Below are 9,831 nucleotides of genomic sequence, written 5' to 3' on the forward strand. Positions count from 1 at the left end.
CATGGTGCGTCACCTATTGATCTGCAATATCCGCATTCACTAAGAAAGCTCTAGAAATTTAATAAACACCACGGCGAAAATAATCTATGATGGCTCTGAAACGTTTTCTGCCACATTTTCTTGCATGTGTTTCCTTGGTTATTGCTGCAAAGTTGTTCTATAGAGTAGGATTCAATTCAGCGTTTACTTTAAAAATACCACAACGGTATTAGATTTCATATTGTGTTACAGGGAGAAGGAATTCAATGCCAAGGTCTGATTTGTTGAAGGTATTTTATTCAACATTTTGTTCTGTGTATTTTATTACCCTACTAATTTGCAAACTTGCATAAGTGGCATTTAGTTTCGGTATAGAAAGGTGTATATGGAATTTCTGTATAAAGCAAAAATGCAATTCAGGAACATTATGGTAAGAAACGTAGATTATGTCCGTGTTTATCTTTTTATTTCAATGATTTTTTATTTCAATGTTTTTCTTTTTATTTCAAGCCTAATTTCAGTTACTGGAGTCCTGGTTGGGGCTATCGCAAGTGTGGAAAGGAGCAAAGCCTAAAAAAGATTATTTGAGAGCAGCAGTGGTAAATCTTAATGTACGAGGCATACATATATGCATAATATGGACTGCATTCAGTGCCGTTCAAGAATTTTGAAGTGTATACCTTTTTAATGTTCGATAGTCCCCACAAAAAAAATTCTATATTTGTTGGTCTGAGTATACGGAGGACAAACATATTAAATTCGAGAGTAGTTTATTCAGATAGCAGTATTGGATGCCACAGATAGCTGTACGGAATTTTTCAGGGGAAATTTGCACTTGGTAAAGGTAGCCAGTCAATTTCGCGTTGTCGTCCCTTCTTTTGGGGCATCTCTACGTGCAACTTTTTTATTGCCCGCCATGTTCAATACCATTTTCCTGACCGTAAAGATGTCGCAGTTCTGCCCGAAAGGCAAAGCATTGATTGGAAAAGCAAACTTTTAGACAGCTGTACACAGTAAGGTTAGTAGTTTTATTATATGTGTGAAGTGCTGTAAACATTCGCTTACTAACAAGCACGGTGTCACGCTTGCACAGGCAAACATGTACAAATCTCTCTCGATGACCGCGGACTCTCGCTATCAAAACGCTGGCATAGAGAAAGAAATTCAACAAGAGGGGACACTCGGCAAAAACTGGCAACAGGAAACACGTCACCATACGTCACGCTATACTTTTGACACCGAACGTTAGCTGCCGCGAGCATCGAAAAAAAAAGAAAGTGAACTTAAGTTAACAGGCATTGATTTATTTTTTTAATTCTTTGCCGCGAAAACAAAAACGTTTTGCGTATAAATGAACTTAAGCTTTGCGACTTATTTTCCTTGCCTTACTTAGCCACAGGTCAATGACGCGCCAGATACATGCGTTATGCGCCAGACACTCCCCCGAAGCCAGCGAGGATGGCTGCGCGCGCGTTTGAGCGCTCGCGCGCGGCGACCCGTCTGTCTCCTTCTTTTTTTCTTTTTTAAATGTAACCTGGTTTATTGGGCTTTCGGCGTATTCTTGCGTTCCTTCTGCACTGAGACAAGACACCACTGCACTATTGGACTATACGGCAAGGTGAGAAATCTTGTTTCACAGTCTACGACGCAATTAGGCTTACGGCATGGACCGAGACTTAAGACGCAGTTAGCGAAAAACAGCTCGGCCATCCTGGCGCAGTTAATTTGAGTTAATGAATCGTGCTGAGACATGTTTCCGACGCTTCCTATGGGACTATTGTAACTTATTTCGGTTTTTGAGCCACACGGGCCGCACAGGGCGCCGTGTCGCAGTTAGCGATAACTCAGCCAGGGTGTGTAGTCTAGTGCATCTTGCTAGGAGAAGTTTGTGCCGCTTTCTCTGACGCCAGACATTACTGAAAAGTAATTGCGTTACTTTCTGGGGTACTTTTGAGGCACGCTGGCCGCACAGCGCGCTGTGACGCAGTTAGCGATGAGCAGCTCGGCTGTGGTGATAAAGTTGGTTTGGCGTGTAATGAATCTTAGAGGGACAAGTCTGTGACGTTCTTTGTGGCTCCGCAACAACATATACCTTCTTTCGGTACTCACGCCTGTTGAAAACGCGATGGGCGATTGCCAAGAGTGATAACATGGGGTGTGCTGCTGGCGCCGGCAGAACGCGCGAACGACGAACATATCAGAAACTTGTAATTCGAAAATTACGTCTTCTAAAGGACTGAAAAAAGACATTGCGCCCACGCATTTGTCTTGAGTGCCTGTTGCGTCCGTCTCTATGTATGTAGCGTACCGTCGCGTCGCCCGAGGCCAAGTTTTGGAAACACGAAGTCGCTCGTGTATTTGTGCTGCCAAAGTGCAGGAAATAATGCCCGGAAATGGGGGAACGCTTGGAAATCAGATGTTTTCATATATGTTTGGGATGAGTCGGGTATTTTCGACGCCATGTATGTAAAAGCGAATTGCTTTTGTTTTATTGCGATAGCAATTATATGGACACTTCCACCGGATTTCTGCCGTCGGCGTCGCCGTCGTCATCGCCGTCGCCGTGAGGTTCCGTATAGATAAAATCTTCGCCGCGCGCTGTATGCCCGAGCGGAAGCGTGCAGGGACGCATGCTGTCACGGAGAGCGAACGCACGCAATCTTCCACGCGCAAGCAAGGAAGCGGGAAGCGAGCGCCGGAGGGAGCGGGGGTGGCGCATTTCTACTCTGCCAACAACCGCGCTCGTCGCTCGCTCGCACCGTCTCTTATCTCCACACGGCTCTGACCTTTATGCGCTGTGCATTCGCCGCTCAGTTTCCGTTGAAGCGATAGACCGCACGTACCTTCGCCCGCTTCGGCGTATATGCGCTTACTGCCAGCGTTTTGACAGTCGTTGTCTGCAGTCATCCAGTGTGATCTATTCATGTTTGTTTGTGTGCGCTCACACCACAGTTAGTAATAGTCGGGCCACATTTTCCAACGCACGCTACACATGCAATGCTGCCCGGATCGGCAGTGCAGCGCTACAGGTGTGTCCCTTCGCACGCGCTGCCCACGGGCAGCGCTTCTCATCAACACCACCGTTTCACACGTGCCTTCTCGTGGTCATCGAGTCTCTCTTCATGTCGGTCTACTTCCGCCGCAGCACACCTGCTTACTTAATCGCTAAAACTCATGTTTACTACAATTCATATTGCTACCAAAGTGGTGGCGTGGAGTAGAGGTAGAACACCCGACTTCAAATCTGAAGGTCGTAAGTTCGAATCCTGGTCCATTCCACTACATTTTCAGGCATGGAGTGGTGCCTGACACCGGCAAAGAAAAAAAAATACATATTGCCGAGAGCTAGTGGGGCTATACTAGTTCAGGTGCAACCAAACTAGGCAGGCCCACTAAGCTTCATCAAAGTCACTCCCTCACCAGAACAGGAATTGGCCTCCCTGGTGCAGTATTCGGCCACTACCTCCCTCATGACTCCGACAATTAACCCATGGCCCTCAGTTCCCAGTGGCTGCGGAGCACCTGACCAAGGCGGCGGTCAGACCTGCTACGCGGCAGAGGGTGCTAAGAATCTCTGGGTCAAGGCAGGCCGCCAATGGAAACTGAACCTGGCAACGTTCAACACGCGCACCCTCTCGAGTGAGGCTAGCTTAGCAGGACTATTTGAAGAATTATCAGGCATTTCCTGGGATATTATTGGCCTTAGTGAGGTTAGAAGAACTGGTGAGTCTTACACAGTACTGACTAACGGCCACGTCCTCTGCTACAGAGGTCTTCCAGATAAGAAAGAATCCGGGGTAGGATTTCTAGTGCATAACAACGTAGCGGGCAACATTGACGAATTCTACAGCATTAATGAAAGGGTAGCAGTCGTCGTAATAAAGCTGAATAGGAGGTACAAAATGAAGGTAGTACAAGCCTATGCACCAACCTCTAGTCACGATGATGAAGAAATTGAACAGTTTTATGAAGATGTTGAACTAGCAATGAGAAAGGTGCGAACTCAGTATACTTTAGTCATGGGCGACTTCAATGCAAAAGTGGGGAAAAAGCAGTTTGGTGAGCAAGCCATTGGCAACTACGGCATCGATTCTAGGAATGCAAGAGGAGAGATGTTAGTAGAATTCGCGGAAAGGAATAGGCTCCGAATAATGAATACCTTCTTCAGGAAACGCAGCAACAGAAAGTGGACCTGGAAAAGCCCTAATGGAGAAACAAGGAATGAAATAGATTTCATACTCTCTGCCGATCCAAGCATAGTGCAGGATGTAGAAGTGTTAGGTAAGGTTAAGTGCAGTGACCATAGGTTAGTGAGGTCTAGGATTTCTCTCAATTTGAAGAGAGAGAGAGTGAAATTAGTCAAGAGGAAACAGGCCAACCTAGAGGCAGTAAGGGTAAAAGCAGACCAATTCAGGCTGGTGCTCGCAAACAAATATGCAGCTTTAGAACAGGAAGATGAAGATAACATAGAGATAATGAACGAAACCGTAACTAGGCTGATCTCAGAAGCAGCAATTGAAGTGGGAGGTAAAGCACCAAAGCAACCTGTAGGGAAGCTCTCCCAAGAAACAAAGGACCTAATAAAGAAACGACAAAACATGAAAGTGTCCAACTCAAGAGATCAGATAGAATTCGCTGAACTGTCAAAACTGATCAACAAGAAGAAAGTAAGGGATATTCGAAATTATAACGTGGGAAAAATTGAGGAAGCCGTAAAATATGGACGCAGCATGAAATCAGTAAGAAGAAAACTAGGCATAGGACAAGGCAAGATGTATGCACTGAAAGATAAGCATAGTAATATCATCAGCAATTTCGATGACATAGTAAAAGCAGCAGAAGAATTCTATACTGACCTGTACAGTAGCCAAAACAACCAAGCTTCTTCCATTCGAAATAGTGATGAACCGGATACAGAAGCTCCTTCTATAACTAGCGATGAAGTTAGAAGGGCCTTGAAAGACATGACCAGGGGAAAAGCGCCTGGAGAAGATGGAATAACAGTAGATTTAATCAAAGATGGAGGAGATATCATGCTTGAAAAGCTTGCGGCCCTTTATACGAAATGCCTCACAACTTCAAGTGTACCAGAGAGCTGGAAGAACGCCAACATTATACTTATCCATAAGAAGGGAGACGTTAAAGAATTGAAGAATTACAGACCCGTTAGCTTGCTTTCAGTATTGTATAAAATATTCACCAAGATAATTTCCAATAGAATCAGGACAACACTTGACTTCAGTCAACCAAGAGAACAGGCTGGCTTCAGGAAGGGATATTCTACGATGGACCATATCCATGCCATCAATCAGGTAATCGAGAAATCTGCGGAGTACAATCAACCTCTCTATATGGCTTTCATAGATTATGAAAAGGCATTCGATTCAGTAGAGATATCAGCAGTCATAGAGGCATTGCGTAATCAAGGAGTGGAGGAGGCATACGTGAATATCTTGGCAAATATCTACAAGGATTCCACAGCTACCTTGGTTCTCCACAAGAAAAGTAGAAAGATACCTATCAAGAAAGGGGTCAGGCAAGGAGACACAATCTCTCCAATGCTATTCACTGCATGCTTAGAAGAAGTATTCAAGCTCTTAGACTGGGAAGAATTAGGAGTGAGGATCGATGGCGAATATCTCAACAACCTTCGGTTTGCAGATGACATTGTCCTATTGAGCAACAATGGAGAGGAATTACAACAAATGATTGAGGACCTTCATCGAGAAAGTGCAAGAATTGGGTTGAAGATGAATATGCAGAAGACAAAGATAATGTTCAATAGCCTGGCAAGCGAACAAGAATTCAGGATCGCCAGTCAGCCTCTAGAATCTGTAAAGGAATATGTTTATCTAGGTCAATTACTCACAGGGGACCCTGATCATGAGAAAGAAATTTACAGAAGAATAAAATTAGGTTGGAGTGCATACGGCAGGCATTGCCAAATCCTGACTGGGAGCTTACCACTGTCGTTGAAAAGAAAAGTGTACAATCATTGCATTCTACCGGTGCTAACATACGGGGCAGAAACTTGGAGGTTAACAAAGAAGCTCGAGAACAAGTTAAGGACCGCACAAAGAGCAATGGAACGAAAAATCTTAGGAGTAACGTTAAGAGACAGGAAGAGAGCGGTGTGGATCAGAGAACAAACGGGGGTAGACGATATTCTAGTTGACATTAAGCGGAAGAAATGGAGCTGGGCAGGCCATGTAATGCGTAGGATGGATAACCGGTGGACCATTAGGGTTACAGAATGGATACCAAGAGAAGGGAAGCGCAGTCGAGGACGGCAGAAAGTCAGGTGGGATGATGAGGTTAGGAAATTCGCAGGCGCAAGTTGGAATACGCTAGCGCAAGGCAGGGGTAATTGGAGATCGCAGGGAGAGGCCTTCGTCCTGCAGTGGACATAAATATAGGCTGATGATGATGATGATGATGATGATATTGCTACCAAAGCCGCTCACCTTACTTCGTATGACATTGCTGTGTTGCTATCGCATTCATTGCTTCGCCCTTAGGGCGAAACTGTGACATTTTTTAATGCCGCCCATTCACCGCTTTCGTACGTTTCGCCTCTACACGCAGTATTCTTATGTCTAAATACCAAAATGACTCTTGCTTGTAACATGCTGTTACGTGCTTGCAAATGTAACATGCTTGTAATTTACTTTTTTTTCAGCTGGTGCCGTCCGGTGGAGCTTCATACAGGAACTACTGCCTTACTTGCTGGTGTCACAACGTTGGATGAACGCACAAAAAGCGCGGAACGAGCTTTTATATAGAGCAAAATAAATATTTCCTAATTGCACAAAAGGTCTTGCGTCTACTTTGTGAAATTTCACGTGGCACAGATTCGATGGGACTTTACGGGATCGTTCGCAATCATTTTTACTAAATAATAAACCGATCCTGCACGAAGAGCAAAAAAACAGGAGGGGGGGGGGGGGGGGGGAGGGGCGCAGCCGGCGTGCTAGCTTGCGTTCAAAATAGGCGCGCCCAAAACCGAAACCGGAAGTGATGTAAGTGATTGACACCGACCGCTTGGCACGCTGCAGTCAATTCGGCCGCTGGGCCCTATGGGAGTGCCCCCTCTTGTTGAATTCCTTTCTCTATGACGCTGGTCTGATGAACAGCGGGAGCAGCGGCGAGCGAATTTCCCTTCATGCCGTCTCACGCTACAACGCGAACCAGGCTCGCGAGAGTGCAGCGCACACGAAGCCATCAACAATCTCGGGTCTGCTAGCCTTCAAACGCAGCCGCGGCCACCTGCATGATAAGGCGCATGCGGCCGCGAACACTTGAGCGATGCGGAGCAGCTGCCAGAGTCTGAGCGAAGACGTTCGCCTATACGATTATCCTCTCCCCAAGTCCAACGTTTCGCACACGCCCCCCCCCCCTCCCCCATCTTTGCACGAGCGAAAAGTTGGCGCGCACCCTTCCCGCCTTTCCCCTTATCACGCGCCGAGAAGACGCCGCCGAATCACGCAACCGTACTTTTCGGACCAGACTGGCATGCTTGCCCTTGCACCTGCAGGATACGGCGCGTCCGCGCCCATATCGCACTTGGGCCTTTTTCGGAACATTATGGCGACGCCGCCGCCAGAAAATTGCGCAAAAATGTTGTCACAATAAAATGAAGGGCATAGCAATAATAGCCGTGCCTGGCATTGAAAACACTTCCAACAACTTTTGCTTGCCGTTTTCTTGCCGAGCATTCTACTTAACCCTCTAAATTCTCATAGGCTGTACAGGATGTAATATTTATAGGCTGTACTCTTATACAGGATGCAAATACAATTCCCCTGAAATGTTTGATACGTTTGATGTCTTGTCGTCCCTTACAACAGCATCACAGCAAAAGTATCTTCAGTGCTGGTTGTACATAACCATATACAGTATATATTAACGTTGGAGGATCACCTGGCCAAGATTGCACAACCGCCATTTTTGCACTCAAATGCCTCCCTGTGCTATGCATTCAAATATATGGATCGCTTGAGCATGATATTTGGTGAAGGCAATACCTAAATTTGTCATTACGGCATTGAAACTTTCTCTTTGATAAGTAAAACTATTACTGGTACTAATGTGGGCATAGCATATCTTACACACATTAGCATATCTTATTCACAGCATAGCATAGCTAGTGCTGTGAATGACGAATGCGAAGAAGACGTTGGAGCCAGTTGTACTTACCGCAGTGCCGGTCGAGAACTCGTACTGTATTGCGTTTATCCGTCGTATAAGAGGAATCAAGACTGCTAAATTAATCACTACTAATAACATCCCCTCGTATTGAACATGATGGCCTTTAAACGGCCAGCCAGGCAGGTTTCCAATGCTAACCTAGGTAGGAAAGAAGAAATCCGTGGTTATTGCTGTTGTAGAGCTGGAAGCGCCACTAACCAATGCAATAGTCAAAAGTGATACGCTTCACATAGTCAAAAATGATAAAGACAAAAAAAAAATAAGACCACGTTTTTCCTCTACTGTGGTACTGATACCAAATATATACACCAGGTGTCGCATTACAAAAACTTCTTATGCTAAATTTCTTTTTCAGAGAAAATTATAGTCATTGCCTATGCAGGAAACATTTGAGGACGCTTAAGCTTCGCCTTTACGAGTGGAACGCGATAGCTTTCGAAGATGCCTGACTGTTCCTCACGTTTCCCGGCAACTGCAGCTTATGTAACCATTATGTTTACCAGGACAGGCTGGCGGCAAATGCTATGCACGAAGGCAAGCTTTCTGGTAGAAACGCGGCCTCTTGCTTGAGCAGATCCCGGAGGTAGTGCACAGCCGCGTCAAAAATGACATCATTTTCAGGTTTCTCCTAATGTTTCCCTTTTTTAATTCTTTCAATTGGAGAAGGTTTAACATAAGAGGCATGTGCTGTCGGAGCTATGTTTGGTGACATTTGTTTGTGGGCTGTCATTCTCAAAATTCTGAGGCATAACTTTGTCAAGAATGTCAGACAAGGTATGAGTAACCTTAGTAACAGAATGGTGTGGCAATAAATCCCGCATATACAGCATGTCATAAAGCAAGGCGTGCTATATACTTATACCTCAATATATACCCTAATTTTCGCCCACGGGAATGCCGGCGCTGGACACCAATGCCGGATTTCCTGCGACATGGTGTCCTTAACGCTACCCCGTTAAAATATTAAGCCGATAGCGTTAGGGCCCCGCGTCGCAGAAAATCTGGCGTCGGCGTTGGCGCCGGTGTTGGTGTCGGCATGGGTGTTAGCGTCCGTGGCGGAGAAAATCTTCCCGAACAACCCCGACCGCGCAGGCCCACCGCGTAGCGCAAGGTGTTAGTGAACAAAAATTGAATTTCTCACAGTGAAATCCGTCAGAAAATAGTAAAGTACGACATAACCACAACGTACAGACATGGTGGCGTCGGATTGTAATTTGGATGTACGAGAAAACATAAATCTGTTGCGAGGAAACTCAAACACAAACCCATTCTCAGCATTTCTGCAATACCAACAGCGGCGCACTCGAGTAGACACTCGCGAAAATCATATCCAGATGGCGCTCGCATGCTCGGCAGGTCAAATCGGGACATAGCCTACTTAATACGTTTTAGACACGCGAGCGCGTCGGAGCAATAGCAAAAACATTAATAAAATAACGAAAGAAGGTGCTAGGGCCTTCACATTTGTATATAAGACGACTTATATTGCCCCATAAGAACGTCTTCCTAGCAATCTATTTCAGTTTAAAAGTGAAGCCCACTTTAAGGGGATCGGTGTAAGCTTGGTCTTTGTAAGCTGGCTTTCCCACGTTCTGTGTTTCAGTTAAGCCTACTCATAAAGAAAAATGCGATGCGGACGAGGTC

At 45.5% G+C, this 9,831-nt stretch overlaps 1 long non-coding RNA gene across 1 annotated transcript; it reads left to right on the forward strand.

Annotated features, from left to right (window-relative positions):
• The first annotated feature begins 1,402 nt into the window (after window positions 1–1,402).
• LOC125940174 (uncharacterized) lies at window positions 1,403–6,792 on the forward strand. The gene is made up of 2 exons (XR_007463407.1): window positions 1,403–1,597; window positions 6,659–6,792. It is a non-coding gene; the product is annotated as an uncharacterized LOC125940174 (long non-coding RNA).
• The last annotated feature ends 3,039 nt before the right edge of the window (window positions 6,793–9,831 follow it).

Source organism: Dermacentor silvarum, chromosome 9 (genome assembly GCF_013339745.2).
Source record: "Dermacentor silvarum isolate Dsil-2018 chromosome 9, BIME_Dsil_1.4, whole genome shotgun sequence".
NCBI classification, from domain to species: Eukaryota; Metazoa; Arthropoda; class Arachnida; order Ixodida; family Ixodidae; genus Dermacentor; species Dermacentor silvarum.